The sequence below is a fragment of the Poecilia reticulata genome, chromosome 2 (assembly GCF_904066995.2).
Source record: "Poecilia reticulata chromosome 2, P_reticulata-male-v2, whole genome shotgun sequence".
Taxonomy (NCBI): domain Eukaryota; kingdom Metazoa; phylum Chordata; class Actinopteri; order Cyprinodontiformes; family Poeciliidae; genus Poecilia; species Poecilia reticulata.
The window spans coordinates 43,675,969-43,697,231 of record NC_088831.1 but is presented as its reverse complement, the minus strand read 5'-3'; the positions used below and the strand labels follow the sequence as shown (position 1 = coordinate 43,697,231).

Sequence of the window (21,263 nt, the reverse complement as noted above, 5' to 3'; positions counted from 1 at the left end):
AAATCCCTACGTTCGGTTTTACGTCAATTAATACGGATGAAAAGGTTCTAGTTTCATTGGCAGATTATGTAACTAATGAGAAGTTATGAGTTAATTTATCTGCCAATAGAACAAGAACCTGTTAATCAATAATAAGGAATTGTTTACCTGAAACTAAGTAAGTTTCGTCTTATTTCAAGTTTACTGAGATATTTTCACTAGAAGCTGGACCAGAACACTGGTTTTCCAGTGATAATGGTAAATGGCATTCAATAAACTTTAAATTCTAATGAACATTTAACAATACAACTGAAAATCCTTTAAAAAAAAAAACCAAAAACCAACAGAAACAACAAATAAGATGAATGTTTTAGTCTCTGTAAGCAAAATTATCCTTCAAAAACGGAGCAAGTTGAGACCAAAACACTGGACTGAAAACTTTTACCATTCGGGTTTTGGTAGAAAGCAAGTGGAGCTTATTTTAATAATTTATCGTGTGATTAATTGATTTATTGCGACAGGAATATGCATAATGGTTGAAAACAATCCCAATAAAAGATGGCCGCCGGTCCAAACTGACAGGACTGACCTGAAAATCAGCCAGAAGAGTTTAAATCTGATGTTTCTGTCCTCAAACTCCAGTCACACAGAGTTTGTGCCGTTTTGCAAAGAAGAAAGGGGGAAAAACTCTCCAGCTGTTTCTTCTGTCAGGCAAATTTGAGCAAACTTTTAAAATGTCGTTAAAAAAAAAGACACTCTACTAAAAACAGGAAGTTCAGGTTGAAAATGCTCCCATTTTCTGGAAAAGCCAAAGACAAGCTGGACCCAACTGTAGTCAACATTTTAGCAAAACTGAGGAAGTTATTTCGAATGTATCAAACTTTTCTGTTGTGAAACATTGAAATGTGCAGAAAAACCATCAATGGAAAAACAGCTTCAGCTTCTTGGCGTGTGAAGCTGGTGGAGTCATAACCCAAATGCAAATGTTAGGTAACATGTTTACTTTATTAAACTGACAAACCCCAGAACAGTCATTTTGTGTCATTAGCCTGCAATGATTGTTTTTATTCTAGAGGCATGAACAGGATATGAATCATCGTCTCTGATTGTTGAATTTCTGTTCAGAACAAAACAGCAACAAGCAGCGAGTCGGATCTTAAACACATATTTGGGTTTCATTAGCGAAAAACCAGCTAAACAGGAAAAACAGGATTTTATTTCAGGCGCATTAAGAAGTGTTTGCTTTCTCTGATTGGATAAGGAATATTATGGTCTGGATTTGAGATGTTTTCCCACCTGATTGTCTGGTGGGTGCAGTTTGATTGGGGAGCAAAAGTAAAACGTTTGTGGTTCTGCTTCTCTCTGCTCTGAGCCAAACCAACCTGTTCCCCTCCTCACCTGTGGGGGCGCTGCACCAAGATCCACTGGAGAAAACAACACAAAAACCTCTGAAGACACTGAGAGCAACTTCCTTCCTCACCAAACGGAAAACAAAATGGTTTGAGTGATTTTGGAAGATTTCTCTTTTGATTTTCTCCTGCTAGCGTTAGCCTAGTGCATTTGGTTTGATTGCATTTACCCAGAATTCCCTGCGCTGTAGTCCACTTCCTAGTTTTGGAACCGTCTCCAGGTCCACCTGGCATTCACATATGCATTCGAACCAAACCAGAGGTTTGTTCTGAACTGAGACCAAAGTTTTCAGGCGGATCAGAGTTCGTTTTTTTGGTTCACATCAGATCTCAGTTCACGCCTCCCTGAACGAACCGGATTTTCAGGACAAACGGACCGGAGTTGGATTAAACTGGACTAAACGGGGCCGGTGTGAACGCAGGTTAAAACCCTTTCAAGACGAGGTCTAAATGGCCGTCCCAGTCTCTCTTCTCAGTTCGTCAGCGCTCGCTATGAAGCCATGCAGCGATAGCTAGCAAAACTACTACTACCCCTGCACACACCACGAACTCTAACTAACACGCTTATAGTCTGAAAAACCCATCGAAACACTCTTAGTAAAATCCACAGCATCGCTGCACCCTAGTCTCTTGTCGTATCCCAATCCCCCCCCCTCGTCTCTCTCCGCGTGTCTCTGTTCTACCTAGCAACAGACCGTCAACACATTTTAATTGGTTGTTACGAAATGTGGTACATTTAGACCCCACAAAATAAGGCGGAAATGATCGATCATATTTCTGGCTTTATTTTGAAGTAAATAACCACAAAGCCAATATAAAAACACCACTTTTATAAAGTTTGAAGTCCGTGCTGTCCAACAGAGTTGAAATGAAAACTCGGTATGCGTCCGTGTTGTTACGAAGCCTTATTAATGCGTCACATGCACTTACTCCCCGTGGCGGGCAGCGACTGCACGGGGTTAAAAGTGAGAAAAAGGTCTAAAGGTGGATAGTTAGGCATCACTTGGCAGTGGATGTTCTTCCATCCAGCTTGACGTGGAGCTTCGGTTGCAAAGCTGCTCTGACTCACGGGGGTCGAACACAAAGTCACATAAAGTCCTAATAAATTGAAGCGAAGTATGTGGCTGAAACCTGACAATATGGGGAACAGACGAAGAGGAGTGTATACTTTTTAAAGGCGTTGTTGGGGGAATTTAGCAGCCCAGATGAAATTACTTATTGGAGCGGTGAAAGAAATTGCTATCCAAGACCCATAATCTGAGCGAAGGGGAAACAGTGGAAATGTCAGTAATAAAGAAGGATTTTTGGCTTGGCTGTTTATGTAGAAGATCAGTTATATAACCGTTTATTTTCAGCAGAACTGAGGTGAATGCTTCATCTCCAACAGGCCGACAAAATGAAGGACAATGAAAAAGTTAAAAATAACTGAACTAATGTTGTTAAAACCTGATATTTTCCCGCACATGATGGCAGCTGCACCGTTTCTGGATCTCGTTTCCTCTTCAATTGCTCGGCGTCGCTCATGGTCACCGTCCTCTCCAAGATATTTTTAAAGAGAAGACAGCAGCATTTACATTTCATCAACTCGTGAAAAAAAAATAGAGAGTGGGCGGCGCCGGCTGAGTTATCGGTTGGCATGCATTGTGATAAACAGAAGGGTTCTGGGACTGGACCGGCCGTGATTCACGTTCTGTAAAGACTTCCAAGAAACAAAACAATGCAGGGAAAACTGTAATGTTACCATGAATTTACATCATGGAGGGAATCTGAGCAACAAACATTGATTGCTCTCTAGTGAAGACGATGATTAGTAGAGTCATGGTTGGCCGAATTAATTTTCTTTTGAGTTTATTTCATCATTTCCTTCGTCTTTCAGCCGACAGTCATTGTTTTCCAGGAAACACTGCGATTCCTCGCCGGGTGGACATTTCCCCCTGCTCAGCAGAAACTGTCATGATTTGTGAAAAGCAACAGGATGTCACTGAAACTGTCACCCAGTTTCAACAAGACAAGAAGAAAAATATTGGTGCGGATGGACAGGTTGGAGTTGGTGTCATGAGAAAGTCCTGGATTTGCCCAAACTGTTTTCCTGGTGATGGAAAGTCGTGCAACAACAGGCAGCAAAACGAGCAGCGATGTTCTGCTGAACTCAGAAAACTTGAATCCGTTTTTCTACAAAGTCCGGTTCGGTTCGGTTGGTGAGATGTGGATGTCTGGCCCGTCTACAGACCTCGGTCTCGGTTCGGCTCAACTCTGGCGCGCCAAGAGGACTGGAGAGACCGCTCCAAATACAGAGACTGGACTACAGTGCAAAGCATTCTGGGTAAATACAACCAAAACAAACATGTTAGCATCAGCGGGAGAAATGACACGTCGTCCTAGAACCGCTAAAATCTGATGCGACTCCATTTTGTTAAAGAGGAAGTTGTGAAGACGGAAGCTGCACTCAGAGTTTCCTTCAGTGGATCTTGGTGCAGCGCCCCCACAGGCCAGGAGGGGAACAGGTTTTCAAAGGGTTGGGTTGGTTTGACGGAGAGCAGAGAGACGGAGAGACAGGCAGCTGGTGGGAACAAAAGTGAGAACTTTGCTCCCAATCGATCCGACTCCACCGAAGCTTCAGGTGGAAAAACATCTTTAAATCCCAACTCAACTTTTTAAAAACTGTTTTTCATGCCCAATATTATATCTCATTGCTTGTTTTTGTTTTTAATCTTTAGAAGCTTAATTTTACTCGCATCTTCTCCCACACGTCTTTCTTATTATCCGTAACTCTCCAACAGCACTCAGTGGTGCCTCATCTGGGATGTTTTCTGTTTTCCAGTGACCAACCTTGGAGATGTTTGAAGAGAGCCGGGTCGAGGTGCAGAGACCCTGAAGGACGGCTTTTATCGTGAACCGGGCGACAGAGACGCAAACGAGGCCGCGTACAGCGAGTTACAGGCGGGGCGGCCGATCGGGACAAAGCTGGAGGGAGACAGAAAGACTCAAAGCGGCATGAGAACAAAACCACATGGGGATCACAGAGATCAGCAAGGAAAACGACAGGAGAATATACCGAATATGAATTTAATCACAGCCACACGCCTTCAGTTTACGGCTAATTTCAGTTTCACTTCAACAAGAGCTGGACGAATTCCCAAGGATGTGGGGCCAAAAGTTAAATATTTGACACTTGGAGAAACACCAAGCTGAATGTTTCCAGCTGTGACGACGTGTTTGAGAACAGCCATGTGTTGGTGAAAGGTGAAGAGACTGTCCAGAACCGTCGAGCCGAGCTACGACGACGTGGATTTACGGCCAGAGCCGAGGAAGACCAGCCAAAGTTGGTTCCTTACCATGAATCTGCAGCCGTAACCCTCGGCTGGTTGGTCTTACAAATTCATCTACTTCTACTTATTTACCTCAGTTTCTAACTTTTGGACCATGTGGCCGTTCTGAGGAATAAATCCATCCATCCATTCCCTTACACCCTAACGGGGTCGGCAGGGGGCTGGTGCCGATCTCCAGCCAACCTTTCCGATGAGAGGGAGGAATAAATATTTCCCAAAATTAAGAAACGTTCCAGTTCCAGGTTCTAAAGTTTTTTTAAGTAGGGATCTCCAACTAGTTCAACATTTTGGCCTAAATACTTTGCAACCTAAAAGTTGTGGTTGTGGTACTGAAAACGATTTTACTTGAAGAAACGCCTGGATTGAGACTTTTAAAGTCAACGTTTTCATGACGTTAAACACAAGAAATCTGCTGAAACAAACTAACATGATCGGCTTGAGATCTACTGCTAATGGAGCTAACATCATTAGCAGGAGCTAACATCATTAGCAGGAGCTAACATCATTAGCAGGAGCTAACATCATTAGCAGGAGCTAACATCAGAGTTGCTTATGGCTAAATTAGGTTTAGAGTGCGGGTTTTGATGTCTTAATTTTCATCTAGTTATTAACTTCTTTTTATTTCTCTTTCACACTGTATGTAAAGCCCCCCGGAAAACGTCCCAGTTAAACAAATCTATATCTAGGGGTGTGAGAATCTTTGTTAAATTACATCTTAACGAAAACTCTGAGGTGCGAGAATCCTTGTTAAATGACATTTTAACTAAAACTCTGTGGTGTGAGAATCCTTGTTAAATGACATCTTAGCTAAAACTCTGAGGTGTGAGAATCTTTGTTAAATGACATCTTAGCTAAAACTCTGTGGTGTGAGAATCCTTGTTAAATGGCGTTTTAACTAAAACTCTGAGGTGTGAGACGTTTAACTGAAGTCCTACAAGGGGTGCGGGTTTTAATGTTTTTATCTTTTCCAACCTTTTTTTTTCTTTAAAAATAAAATGAAATTCTCTTTGTCTTTCTGTTTATTCACTGCCACATGCTGTTTTTATTTTAATTATGTAAAGCACTTTGAAATGCCTTGCTGCTGAAATGTGCTATACAAATAACATTTGATTGATTGATCATTACTTTGAGGTAAAATGTCTGCAACAAACTATTGTAATATATTTGAGAAAATGTTTTGATAGTGATGCTAGCCGTAAGCAGCAGGAACTGGAGCTTCTTGTGGCAGACGCTCTACTTCCTGGTTAGCGTTTCCTGCCACCAGCAGCAGCTTTTTGGCCGGCTCTCTCCATTCCATCCATTTCCTGGTCCTTTCTGTATTTATTATTATTTCAACTCGTTCTGGTTCTAATTTAAAGGCCAGAACACACTGGACACAGCTAGCTTCATAGCATATGTAATCTACCCAGGATTCATTGCAGCGTAAATGACATGGCGCCATCCGTGACACAATGTTTTAATTCAGCTCATTAAAACCCAAGTAGTCTACAGGATTGTGCTGTATTGTTGTTACATGTGAAATAAATGTTTCTCAAATAAAGTTTACTATAACAACAAATCAAAGAACTGAACAAAAACAACAGATTCCACGTAATTATTTAAGTTCAATTAGGAAAAGCTGTGATTTTGGTTGGTTTATGAATTTCAGTTGTTGGACCCTGAAAATAACTGAGGACCAAAATTGGCCCCTGAGCCACAGGTTGGACACCCCTCGTTTATTGTCTGTGTTTTCCTTTTGTTCTGACTCACCGTGTGCAAACAGACCTAATAAAGTTTAATTTATTATTTTTACCACATTCTAATCCGTAACACTGGCGTTTAATTGGTTTTATCCATCCAGTAATGATGAAATTATTATTTACTGTTTTTCATAAACTCATTTTCTCACGGCTGACGATCCTAATTAGAGCAGCAACTGTTCTGATCCACTTACACCAAACAATTAGGTCAGTATTAGTAAATGAGTAGAATAATTGATAACCCAGTTCAGTTTAAACGGAGGAATGTTCATAACTGGGCTCAACATGAAAAGATAAATACTTCAGCAGTTTATTTACAAACACATTTATCTTTCTCTGACTTTATTCGTTGAATTATGTCCTGAACAGGAACCAAGCTGTGAAGTTTAGTCCAGATTGAGGTCATGTGATTAAAAATAAATAAATGTAGCAAAGTGCCGCCGTCTTTCTGACGAACTCCGACGATCAAACTCGAGTCCAGCGAATCCGGAGGTGTGACGGATCTGAGAGGAGCAAACCTCGTTGTAATTAAACACCTCAATGAGCAGATTACCACTTTCCCCCGTTTGGAAATTTCATTACCATTCCCATAATTGGATTTCAAATTGAATTAGAAATCTTGGTCCAAACACCATGTGATTTCAATCGGAGAACCCAAACCGGTTTGACCCACATTACCTTTCAACACCTTTACAGATAAACTCACGCCTGTTAAATATTACGATTTACCACCAAGTTCCTTCATGGAGGAAAGTAGAGCAATAAAAAGCTTTTATGAGGCGTTTTGTTGTAAATATTCGGTCATTTCTACGTCTCTGTGTTTATCCAGGTATCGCTGACCTTCTGATCTGGAGCTAGCATCTTGAAATGTTTGTAGCGAATCATTCAGCAGCTTTTCAAGACGATTCTCTCCATCCATTTGTCTTCCTCATCATTTAGGCATTATTTTATATTTCTATTTCACTCCGGTTTAAACTGAAAGGTCTGAGTGTGACTTGCTGCTACAGCCGGACGGAGCTAGCGCTGCAGCACCTAGCATACTTCGGCTACCCATGATGCATTGCAGCACAAACATGGCGACGTCCATCTGGTAACTTATTAATGTATAACATCACAACAATATTTCTGCTACATTGTTTTGAAATGTGAAATAAACATTTCTCAAAGTTTGTTGCTGATCCTGGATCACTTTAGCACCTAATCCACTAAAGGAAGTAATCTTAAACTTTTCCAAAATAAACCGTTTTTCAGAAATTTCATAGAACAAAAAAATGCCAATTTAAAACATTTCTTGCAAAAACTTCCATGTTGCATCGTGAAATGTCTGCTTGAATCATACTAAATAAAATTTAGAACAATGTAAATTACACAACATTTAAATTTTATGTACCAAAAGATGTAAAATACCAAAATAATCCATAATGACCTAAAACTGTCCCTCCAATAGGAGCCATTTTGCCTCTGCTGTACTTCCAGCTGAGCTTCCATGGGAAGGGAATTATGCAAGCATTCCTGTTAATTCCACAGGCGCCAAGGTTAATTGTGGAGTTAACCTCCCATTGAAAGCCGAGCGTCACATGTTGATGCCTTGGAACGATCGAGATAATAAATCAAACGGAGCAGCTTGGAGACGAGAAGCAAGCCGCCGCCGCCGCCATCGCGAACCTGGAGCTTGTTTGGATGAAACTAAAACACGATCAGCAAAGTCTCCGCAATCACCTGAAACACGGAGGATAACGGCCGATGACAGACACGCCGTTCACTCCTGGCACACGACTGAGACTTTCAGGAGACTGAGGAGCCGCAGAGCCGACCCCCCCGCCGCCGCCGCGGCCCGAGGCAACGCCGCCTTCAGGATGTTTGTCTTCGAGATGAAGCCGCTCGGGTTGCACATTCCAGCGAGTGTGTGTAACCTGTCCGCCAACACCGGGAAGCAAGACATTCGTCAATGTGGCTGACGTTTTGATTTGCACCACGGTTGTTTGAAAGCTAAAACTTCAATCAATCAAACTGCGGCCTCAAACAAACCGGGAGATCCTCTGATTGCTGCAACCGTTTCTGGTTGCTAATTACAGCCGACATTAGTCTTGTCTTGTTAAGATGAACCGCGGTGACTCTTTGGCCTCGGGATGTAAAAGCATCCAGCTAATGAAAGTTCAGAACTCTGCAGATGACTGCTTACTCCGACGCTGCAAAAACCCGACAAAGGTCAGTGCGGGGAGGGAAAAAACAGCTCCTCTGCTTCACAAAGCAGAGCTGTCAGGGAGTTTGGTCGCCTGCGGCTCAGTCTGAATTACTTTCAAGTGACTTTGTTTCATCTGTGATATCACCCAAGTCTAAACTTGTCTGGAAATCTGCAGGAGAGGGAGGGAACAGAGGCAAATATTGATTTGTGCGCTGCTAATAAAAGGCTTCGGGTTGAAAAGTAAATACTCAGGGACACACAGCACATCACTGTGGATGGATGGGAACCATCGGACCGTTTCAAGCCCGATTCATGAATTTAAACTCGGTTCTGCACAGAACTTTGATATCAACGCTTCCATTGAACTAATTTAGGGAGAGAAATGGAGAAACTGTACTGTTCTGTCATACAATAAATTAAGCATTACATTTTTTCGTGCCACTGCTTTTCTTGCACGTCAAACCCACGGCGTGATTCTGAGACGTCATGGAAAAACCCAAAGAAAACGGCAAAATAAAACGGAGCTTTAGAGTTTATCTGGAAAAGTTTATTTAGCAGGAAGCTACGTGTGCTAATCGTTTTCAAAGTTAGCAACAGCGAAAGGTAAAAATTAGCTTGGCAGAAGCTAATACAAAAACGCTAAACAGAAACAATAGTTCCGCTAATGCTAAAGCGCCACAGCAACACGGAATTCAGCAGAAGCTAATGCTAAAGTACAATGTTTTGTTTCATAAATAGAGACAAACGTCAAACTACTTGAAGGATTCAAGCAAAACTTAAACACAGATGTCAAACTTTACTCAAATAAAAGTTTACAAAACAGCTAAATTAATTAGTGCTTTAAAATTTATCTGGAAAATTAATTCAGAGGAAGCAACGTGTTTCAAAGCTAGCAAAAACAGACAGTTAGCTCCACTGTTAGCGGATTAGCCAGGATGTGCAAATCTGTGACTACAAAAGAGCAACTGGTTGCGTCAACATGAAGTAAATACAGGAGATTTGAAGATCTAATGATTGATGAACTGTTTGTGTTTTAGTTTTCATGCCTGGATTCATTTCCCTCCTGTTGAAATCATCTTCCAGATTCTGGAGGTCGACGGACGAGAAGCGACGATTCAAACATTCAGAGATGATTCCTCCAATCCTGAAGCTCCAGATATTGTCATTTCAGTAACGCTTCACCACTTAACAGAAACTACAATTAATTATTAATACCCTGTGTTGCAGACATTATTAGTGATGCATCAAAGTGTGTCAGTATTAAAAGGGTTTGAGCTTCCGGGCAGAACAGGGAGTTCTCAGAAAATTACGCTGATAAACATGAGATGGCGCTCAGATGGTCCGTATGAATAAAAGTCAAAAGCACTTCCTGTGTGAGGCGTCATGAGTTATTACACACAATTACAAGGCAAAAAGGATTTTTAGAGCAGGAACAATCTTTTTAGGAGACTTGAGTAAAATTTTTAATTTATTTAATACCAGGATCTGTAATTGATTAATTACATTTTAATCAAAAAACAATCAAAATAAAAAATAAGCAACATTTTCAATTAAAAACTCTTTTTGCTGCTAAATTGTTGAACAGAAATATGAACTCAACAAATAAATTTATTGTTTTTAATCTGTTACTCAACCATCAGATTGGTACCTTTTCAGTTTTAAAGTGTTTCATTAACCTGATAATTCGTAGAACCGGCTAACTGCTACATGTTAGCATTACATGCTATTTTAGCCTAGCATAGCTTTGCTAATAAGCTAACTCCTTTTAGCACAACTTGAACACAACAGTCTTTTCCAGCGTCCAATCAGATCACGTTTAGAAGCAGAAATTAACCCCCAGTGAGCCACGAGAAGCGGCTTCGTCGTCCTCCGCTGTATGTAGCTTGTGCATCAGATTTACAGGCGTACCGGAAACACAAAACAAAGGTTCCGGCTTGGGAGATTTGTGTATAAAGAGAGAAAAAAAAGTGATTAATTACAGTAACAGTATTTAATAAAAATAAGAGACGAAGCTTCATTGTCCTTTGGTGATGGTGGATGTACATGGTGCGTCAGATTTATTGGCGTACCGGAAACACAAAACAAAGGTTCCGGCTTAGGAGTTTATAATTTTAAAAAACTGAATAATTGAGTCAAAATTTTTAACACGTGACAATCTATGCAATTAATCAAAATTAATGCTTTAAAACAACTTTGTTTCAGTTTCTGAGTCAAAGTTCAGCAGCATTTGATCGATTTCTCTCACTGGTCGTGTCGGATGTTTGTTTATTTGGTGCTTGTGAGCATCTGGTTTCAGCCAGCGAGTGTTTGAACCGAGCAAATCCTGCTGAGGTGGGTCAGAACCGGTCATGCTGGACCAGAACCGGTCAGGTGGGTCAGAACCGGTCATGCTGGACCAGAACCGGTCATGGTGGATCAGAACTGGTCATGTTGGGCCAGAACCGGTCATGTTGGACCAAAACCACTCATGTTGGATCAGAACCGGTCATGTTGGACCAGAACCACTCATGTTGGACCTGAACCACTCATGTTGGACCAGAACCGGTCATGTTGGACCAAAACCACTCATGTTGGACCAGAACCGGTCATGTTGAACCAGAACCACTCATGTTGAACCAGAACCACTCATGTTGGACCAGAACCGGTCATGTTGGACCAGAACCGGTCATGTTAGGTCAGAACCGGTCATGTTGGGCCAGAACCCCTCATGTTGGGCCAGAACCGGTCATGTTGGGTCAGAACCGGTCATGTTGGGTCAGAACCGGTCTCCGGATGACCGCAGTGCCCCCGCTGCCTCCAGCAGAACCCGGCCACTGAAAGCCTCGGCGCTCATTCATCTCCATTAAGCGTCGACACCACATCCCCAATTCGGCTAAACAAATATGTGTAAAAGCGACACTTAACAAGCGAACAAACACACTCGCTCAGCTCTTAACACACTCACCCAGTCGCCCTGTAATCTATTTAAATCCATCGTCACACCATCCGCCGCCGCTGCTTCCACTTTGTACCATAATTAATATGCAACAACAAAGCTGAGGATAATTGAATTTTCTTTCCATTTTCATAGAGCAGCGCCTATCATCCGGCGTGACACTTGATCAAAGCAGAGCTCCTGCTGACCGCCGACAGACGCGTCTGATTGGTTCAGACTGAGCGTGGAGGAGGAATAAGGAGGATTTTCAGCTTTGACAGCTTCATCTCGTCTGAAGAAATGCAGAAATGTAATGAATCAGACTTTGCATGAGGGTCTCCAGGCAGCTAGACGTTACCGGCTGGTTAGAGAGAGAAGGGGAGGAAGTTGAACACAAACTGAAGAACGACGCCAATCAGAGGTTCGGTCTCGATCTCTGAAAGCTGCTGATGCGTCTTCCTCTGCTGCTTCTACCGAGTCCAGTCTGTTTACATCACAGTTCGTCTTTGCTTTGGTAAATATTTGTAAAATGGTTCATGTCTTAGAAATAGAATATCTGGAAATCCTGCGAAAAACACAGCAAATGTAAAGTCTGAGGCTAAACGGCAGAGCGGTTGGTAGCAGGAAGGGTCTGGGTTTGAACTCTGACCCCAATTAAGTGTTTTACTCGACGGCAAAGTCACAGCAGCTGAATCTGATCTAAATCAGTCTGAACCACCAAATGCTGATCTTTTCACTCCAAAGGAATCCACTTTGAGCCACTTCCATGTCTGATAGTCGTCAAAGCGCCTGCAGTCTGAACGGCCATCTTAACCCAACTTTTACGCAGCAGACGTGAGAAACGTGTCATAATTCTGCACCAGAAGTCCGACGCGGCAAATCTGGACGTAAACAACTGAAAAATGCAATTATGAAGTCATGAAGGACGTGTGAGTCAGTGAAGTGCATCACAGTCCCACCGATTTACATCCAGATGCTTTTCTCTACGAAAGCTTAACTCTCAACCGAAGGCCGTTGCTGTTCGTTTTCATCAGCTTCCCTCGTCTTGTTGTGACGATACTGTCGGCTCCCACTGCTGAATAAACGTCAACATTGATCCACGGGAATGATGGATGCTGCATCCACAGATGTTTGTGTTTGATCTGAACCTCACTTGGCCTCTGAAAACACAAACACCACCAGGTTACCGGCTGATGACGTCTTGATTCGGACGTAACCGGGTTTTTAAAACTTAAGGACTTGTTCTTTTCAGAGAGCTAATGGCTGCCTGACGCATATTCCCCTTTTAATTAAAGCTCAATCCATCAAAATTAATATAAATACTGTCAAGTTGTACAGTCACAATGCAGGAGGCCTTCAAACATCCAATTATTTCACTTCGCCCGATGATGCCTTTCAGTATTGATTTGATATTCCAGAGGCGCAGCTCATTAGGCTGCAAAGCAGGCAACTGTTAAACAGCACATTTGAAGCTGAACGCCTCATGAATGCAGCGCAGGTCAGCGGCTCAGAGGTACGAGTCAGCACTTACATCCTAATTCAGAAAATTAAAAAAAAGAGAGTTTGAGAAGCCGAGGGACAAGATGGCCTCCGAGAACGGGTCGTTTCTCAGAAACACCCGGGAAACCGTCAAACGCGACACGTCTTCCTCGCGGTGGAGACCTGAACCGTCTTCAGGGTGACAAACCACTTCCTGTCAGACCGTTTGGAAATTAACTGCGGTTCCAGCTACGGCTTTGGAGTTCAGTTCCACTGCCAGGATGTTTCCAGTTTACCGATAAAATAACACCAGACGCGTTTAATCCGCTCTAATCCAGCTCCAGTCCGCTTGTCCAGAAAATCCGGTTCGGTTTGGGACGTGTGAATGCTAATCGGACTCCGGTCCGTCTACGAGCCTCAGTCTCAGTTCAGTGGAAGTGAACTCTGGTTCGGTTCGAATGTATGTGTGAATACCAACCGAACCAAAGAAGGAAGTGGGCTACAGCGCAGGGCATTCTGGGTAAATACAACCAAAACAAACACTCTAGGCTAGCTCTAGCGGGGGAAATGGCTCGTGGTCTTTAACCAAAAACTAAGGAGAAATCTTCCAACCGCAACTCCAGTTTTGTTGCGCTCAGTGTCTTCAGAGGTTTCCGTGTTGTTTCCTTCAGTGGTTCTTGGTGCAGCGCCCCCACAGGCCGGGAGGGGAACAGGTTGGTTTGACTCAGAGCAGAGAGGAAGAACCGCAGCACAATCACCAAACAAATCGACTGAATTATTGATCATCACAAACATTCAAGAAGAGACAACCACAAAAACATGTCACTGATATCACCTCCAAAAGAAAAAACTAATTCTGTTCAACATATAAAACAACTATTTTAATGGGTTTAGTTTATTTAATAATTTAGCTTGTACCACTTTTATTTTGTAGAGCTATTTTACATATTTCATGAACTTTTATTTTTTTAAGTTTTTTGGGTCTAGTCAATTTTAGTTATTCATTAATAAAATTACTTTATATATTTTAATATTTCAACGAATTGAGCCTCCTTATAGTTGGTCTTTAAACAGTTAAAGTTGGCATTTTTAAAAAATTTTTAGAAGTATTTGTAGACACGGTCACTGATCTCCATAAAATCCCGGTGATTTTTACGACTTATTTAGGAAAGCTGGACTTTTTGAATTGGAGTCACTAGCAGATGAAGTCGAGGTTTAATAAAAACAGTTTAACTGGAACGAATCACAAACTGATCATGGCTCCTGACGGACGCTGTTCTCGTTTCCAGCAGGTTTCTTCGCCTCTCAGAAACCTTGCTGTGGGTTTGGACTCCGATTTTTCCCTGGAGATAAATAATAATAAAAAAAAGATTAATAACTGCTTCCTTTAGCTGAGGAATGTCTCCAAACTACGGAGATGGAGGCGATTAGTCACACGTTGTCTCCTCTTTTCTGGGTTTGTGGAAGAGCTTTTTAACGAGCTCCCAGTCAGACATTAAGAGACTTCAGTCAGTCCAAAACGCTGCAGTGAGGCTTTTAAACGAAACATGACTTCTGTTCTGGTGTTTTTATATTGGCTCCATATTCATGTTACTACTGAAGATCTTAGTTCTCACCTTTGAAGCCCGGCTTGGTCTGGTTTGGACATTGTTGACCTCAGATCATCTAGTCAGAGGGAACAACTGGACTAAAGGCTTTATTTAAACTGTTTGTTTACATTTTAACATGAAGCACTGCAGGTTTTTCATCCAGGTGGTTTGAGCTACGGACACGGGGGCGTCACGTCCCCGTCTGCCTGCTGGAGGCCTAAAAGCTGCTGGCTAGCGATGACTAGCATCGGTTTCGGCTGTTATGTTATCAACGTAACGCGCTCAATCTTAAAAGTACGCATGATATTTCAAAGAAAAAGGATGCAGTGCTTTACGAAAACTAAATAACACCATCAGGAAAAGTTTTAACGACGAAAAAAGTACCGAGGGAGAGAGAAGCAGGTCATGCTAGCTTGACATGTAGATGTGCTGTGGAATTCAATGTTTGGGTTTAGTTAGAAAATAAAAAGGGCTGCACAGTGGCGCAGTTGGTAGAGCTGTTGCCTTGCAGCAAGAAGGTTCTGGGTTCGATTCCCGGCCCCGGTCTTTCTGCATGGAGTCTCCATGTTCTCCCTGTGCATGGTGGGTTTTCTCCAAGTAGTCCGGTTTCCTCCCACAGTCCAAAAACATGACTGTTAGGTTAATTGGTCTGTCTAAATTGTCCCTAGGTGTGAGTGTGTGTGTGCATGGTTGTGTGTCTCTGTGTTGCCCTGCGACAGACTGGCGACCTGTCCAGGTGACCCCGCCTCTCACCTGGTACGCTAGCTGGAGAGGAACCAGCAACCCTCCCGACCCCACTGAGGGACAAGGGTGTAAGAAAATGGATGGATGGATAGAAAATAAAAAGGCGTCACACACACAACTCTTGACAGATCATCTGTTGCTATGGCAACGAGTGTGTGTGTAACGCAGCCGACAGAGAGAGAGAGAGAGAGAGAGAGAGTGGGTTTGAGTTATTCAGAAAAACCGTTAAAGAGTAACTAAAATATATATATAAAATAAATACAATGTATATGCAATAATGTCAAAATAAAAGCTCTGACTTCCTGTCGCGTTGTGTCCACCATAACTGGTTACATTTATTCAGCTCCATATAATCAGGTAACATTTTGGAGAAACATTGTATTTGTAAGAATATTTTTGAGTAAAATTTCTGGATTTTCTTCCTGCTGAATGAAGAACAAACATGTTTTAACCAAAACACACCGGACACAGACACAGACCTGCAGCTTCTGTTAAAGTTTCTGAAGTTTTATATCGAACAAAACTTTAAAAAATGTTTCTTTTGCTTCATCATGTTATATTGTAATCGTGTGATCTACAGGAATTATTGTCATTTTGGTTGTTAAAATGACCAAAATCCCACATAACTTTTGTCTGATGATGTAATTTTTAAACATTAGACGGTTGAAGTTTTGAGTCGCTGTTTTACTAAATACTTTTCAATCTTGAGTAATTTCTGGATGACTGCCTTTTAAACATATGCTGACATAAGTTTCTCCTGGTTGAGTAAATTTCTGGGCCTCCGCTTCGCTCTGGTGTATAAAGACAAAAATGCAAAAAGGCGTTGTGAAAAAGGTTTAACCATCTTTCAAATGTTGCATAAATGCCGTTTGTTTCCAAGAACTGTGTAATTAAGATGACTAACACAGATGTGATCAGTGCAATTACACAAATTAATTAGTCTTCACAATATATAGGATATGTGTTATATTAGCACGTTCTGTTTCATAACCCTGTAAACACAGTGCTATGCTTTCTCTACCACATCTTCATTAAAATTGCAAATACAATGAAAATAAAAACAACAAAGTGATGAAAACTCCTTTCATGAAGGCACAACAAAGCGAGATGTGCCAGTTTCACATTGGAGTCAAAAGTAAGCCAAAATGAACATGTTGCTTTTGTTCTGTTCTCCTCCACAAAGCCTTAATGGCTTCCCGTTTCTAAATAATGAGGCTGAATTTTTCTCCAGAGGGATATTTTGCCATTAAAGTCTGGTGTAACAGGGAGAGCCATGTTATAATGGGGACTGGCACAGCAACTTCGCAAAGACGCAATTTATTCAGAGATCAGACAAGATAAAAACCAAACGCATGAAACACAAAGGACACGGCAGGTTGTTAACCCTGTTATGTGTGTCTTAGTTATTGTTTTTACATCATTGTTTGATGCCTTTCTACCTCTCGCTGGTCCTGTGTGGTTTTAAAGAACATTATAATTCAAGATGGATGGACTTGGATTCCAACAACGTCCCAAACAACAGGAAGTTATAACCCGGCCTGCCGCAATTAGCAATAACTCAGTTAATCACATGATAAACTTCAACGAACTCAATGATTTCCATTTGGACAGTTTATAGTTTTTCTCTTTCTACCAGGAACTGGATGATAAAACTCTTCAGTTTGGTGTTTTGGTCTCAACTAGCCACCATTGTTTGCTGAAACTAAATAATTCATTTCATTTGTCGTTTCTGTCGTTTTACTTTGGATATTTAAAATTTTCTTCCAGCTCCAGTGTTAAATGTTCATGAGAATTTAAAGTTTATGAATCTCTGAAAGTGTACTTGCAGTATTTTACCGTTACATGAAAATGTTGATCAAATGACCGACTTTGCCTGAATTCACGCCACATGGTTTATTTCACCATTTCACAATCAGTTTCCCGTTTCACCAGAGAAACCTTACAAACGTACAAACGACCAGATGCTAACAGGTTTTTTTCCCCATACATGCTAGGCTACATGACGGTGCTGCACTGTCTCCATGGTTACCAATGATCAGAGACGCGTCACTTCTCCTTAATGCGATATTTGACATGTTTCTAATCATGTTTACTGATAAAGTATATGAATGTTAGTTTTCTTACCTTGTAAAAAGTGTAACAGTCGTCATGATTGGCTGCTGAAATCAGCCGCATCTTTCCTCAGGAGAAGTTAAACAATCAAATGGCAGGTTTGGTTTGCAACCTTGTCTGTTTTGTGCAGCAACCTGTCGCCATTTCTAAAGTGAAATTAAACAGAAGTGATAGTAGCTTACAGATGTCTGGTTTTAGACCAACTTCAGAGGAGGCATTGGTTGTTTTTGTCCGTCATGGCGGAAGTGGGCGGAGCTCTGCAGGGCGTGACGTCACGTTCAAAAGGTCAACACGCAAATATTGTGTTGCGAACGAGGAATAATGAGCAGCAATGGAGAAAACGTTTAATCTCTGTTTAATTTCTAATTAAACAGAAGTGAAGTAGCTTACAGATGAGGTATTGGTTGTTTTTGTCCGTCATGGCGGAGTGGGCGGAGCTCTGCAGGGCGTGACGTCACGTTCAAAAGGTCAACACGCAAATATTGTGTTACAGACGAGGAATAATGAGCAGCAATGGAGAAAACGTCCCTCCATCATGTAGCCATATCCTGCTAAGCATCCGGACTTTTGGTTTTATGATTAAATGGTATAAATTATGTGGCATTAATTCAGGCAAAGTCTTGATTTGATCAAATCAACAAACGCATCAGGAGGAGGAAAGTATGAGTCGGCTATGAGGCGAGCTGCTCAGTGACCCGAACAGAAGAAGCCGTGGCTGTAAAACAATCAGGAGAATCCAGCAGCATGCAGATCCACTGCTACATGTCCGGAGAAAAGTTTAGCAGCCACATGCTGTTTGCACATGTAATTAACGCGTCAGAAGGTGGCAGAAAGATGAAATAAACAGCTTCATTTGTGTGATTCCTGGGGACCTTGTTTGAAAATAACTGTTTACTTTGTGAGAGCTGCAGCCTGCAGTCCACGGCATCTTTCACACTCCCCCACTCCTGAAATGTAGCGACAAACGATCACACAAGGAGACCCAGCCCAGCTGAAGGTGAGAAACACAGAATGATGTAACCCATGTAATGTGTGCAGATAACTCTGGATAGTAATAAGAGTGTGGAGATTTAAGGCAATCGTTTTTGCATTAGTGTGAAATATAAGCTAATCAGTGTTTTGGTGTGCAGGAAAACAGGCCAGAAGATGAGATAAAGGCCTCACTCTCCTCCCCCGGTGATGCACGTTGGTGGCTTGCTAATGGTGGCTAATTTGCTCGTACGGCATAATTGAGTTCCGGAAGCAAACACTCCAGGGGAAACGTGAACACCAACAGAGATAGTGGTCGGATGGCTGAGACTATGTGTGTGTGTGTGTGTGGGGTTGGGTTGCTCACAGTATGACTATAAATGACATCCTCTCCTACATTAATTTAAGCGTGGACCGCTGCATCTTCTGCTCACATTCAAACTGCTTCCTGCCTGGAAAGATACTCGACATTAAATTTAATGACAACAATTGTTTTTTCAGCTCACCTGCCTGCATGTTTGTACAGTTTCTGGGAATGTGGCTCCATAAATGAGAAACCGCAGGAAGCAATGCTGCAGAAACGAGGTGTGGTCGGAAAGACGGGAGTTACCCAACAGACTTTGTTTATCCACAAAACTATTAATAAAAGTGTGAACATTTCCTTTAATGTTCCAACAAGTGGCGTTAGCTTGGGAGCGTTTCTTCACTTTGTTGATAATGGAGTAACTGAGATGCATATGTGTGGGCGGAGTGGATGAGTGTGCAGCATGTTGACTACATCTGTTATTTTCTACTATCAATATGAGGGATGCGCAGTGATACATGTCCCTGCAGCATTACAGTAATTGCCTGAGCGCAGTCTGACTCTGCAGGGCTGCAGAAGGAAGACCTTTCCTTTCTGGTAGCTTTGTCTCTCTCTGCTAATCTCCACAGCTCTTTGATAGGGATGTGAATGACTCAGCAGGTTGGACTCAAACCGTTTCTGCTGGAACCAGAAAGCCAAATAAAACTTCTTGCTAAATGTTGTATAGTTTTGACATTTAGCTTCCTGTGTGCACTTTGTATCTTTTTGCTGACTTGTGTCTCATCTGCAGAGCTCCAATCCCCCAACTGACCATTTTTAACAGGTATGTTTTCCTTTTTTTGTTGTTGCAACAAATCAAAGGAAATATGAAGAAAGCCGGTAAAGAAGCTGGATTCATGTCGACACTTGACAGCATGCTGACTCTGCTGCTGCTGCTGCAGGTGGGAGAGCGAAAGCTGCACATGGAGGAATGACCTCCGTGCTTCAGGGTCAAGATGTCCTCAGTTTCTCCCCACAAGTTACTGTAGCTGCTGCTTTGCACATGGGAGGAAAAGTACAACAAAACCTGGAGCAACTTTCCATCAGACTCAGCAGGAAGATCAGCTTAGCTTGGTCCGTCCATCCATCCGTCCATCCATCCATCTTCCACTTAATCCGGCACAGTAAACTAAACAGACTTGGGTAGTAACTAGTTAAATTTACTGCATTACATTTACCTGAGTAACGTTTTTGGAGAAACACAATGTACGTTTCGGAGTATTTTTACTTTTTGATTTTATTATGGGGCTGCACAGTGGTGCAGTTGGTAGAGCTGTTGCCTTGCAGCAAGAAGGTTCTGGGTTCAATTCCCAGCCCCGGTCTTTCTGCATGGAGTCTCCATGTTCTCCCTGTGCATGGTGGGTTTTCTCCAGGTACTCCGGTTTCCTCCCACATTCCAAAAACATGATTAACTGGCTTCTCCAAATTGCCCCTAGGTGTGAGTGTGCATGGTTGTGTGTCCTGTGTGTCTCTGTGTTGCCCTGCGACAGACTGGCGACCTGTCCAGGGTGACCCCGCCTCTCGCCCGGCACGCAAGCTGGAGAGGAACCAGCAACCCTCCTGACCCCACTAAGGAACAAGGGTGTCAAGAAAATGGATGGATGGATTTTACTATGAAGTATTTCTGCCCTTACTTGAGTAAATTTCTGGATTTTCTACCCACTGACACACTCAGTGTGTAGAAACTAAAAAACTTTAGTTTCTGAAGTTTTTTATTGAAAGAAACTGATTTGAAATTTTTTTATTTTGCCTAATTTTATTATTTTATCTATGCAAATTATTTTGGTCCATAAATTACCAAAATGTTTACATAATTTAATAGTTTGATCCATCTAATGTAATGATGGAATTTTTAAATATTAAAATGATTGATAATTTGATCAGTTAGACGTTTTACCAAATACTTTGTTCCTCTTACTTGGTTAAAACATTCTGAAGTAGTTCTGCTCTTACCAGAGTTTAACTGTTGGTTTCTCTACCACCTGTCAGGTGAACCAGTGAGGCCCAGATTCCCTCTGTCCAGCTACATGGACCATCTCCTCCCACAGTCCCTCCATCGTGTCCTGGATCGTCCTCCGGGTTTCATCCCGGTGGGTTGGACCGAGTCGTCACGGAGAGGACTACTACTCTGATCCCCCCCCTGGCTGATCGACACCCTGAAGACGAAACCAGCTTCATGATCTTGTTCTTTCAGTCACTACCCAGACACTGAGACCAGGTGGAAGGCAGGATTTGATTCTTCATGACAACAGACCGGTGCTGCGCTGCACCACTGCAGACGCCTGCAGATCTCCTACTCCATTTTGCCCTGACCGTTTCTCTGCGACATACGCAATACGCCAGATTGACGCTATGAAGCTTTCTGGAAATCGCCTGTGAACAGCTAAGAGGGAAGAACCAAGCTGAACAAGATGGCTGCTGATGTCAATTCAGAATCTGAACGGCTTCGTTCACTTCCTTGGTAAACTACAA

The 21,263-nt window shown here is 42.2% G+C and overlaps 1 long non-coding RNA gene across 2 annotated transcripts in view; it reads right to left on the bottom strand.

Moving 5' to 3' along the window:
* Window positions 1-19,373, bottom strand: part of LOC103461895 (uncharacterized) — a 34,992-nt gene extending 15,619 nt beyond the window's left edge. The window contains exon 1 of one of the 2 annotated variants that reach the window (XR_014086699.1): window positions 17,492-19,373. This is a non-coding gene — a long non-coding RNA (uncharacterized LOC103461895). The remainder of the gene's footprint in view (window positions 1-17,491) is intronic. The other variant, XR_014086700.1, reaches the window with a different exon arrangement.
* Window positions 19,374-21,263: the final 1,890 nt, after the last annotated feature.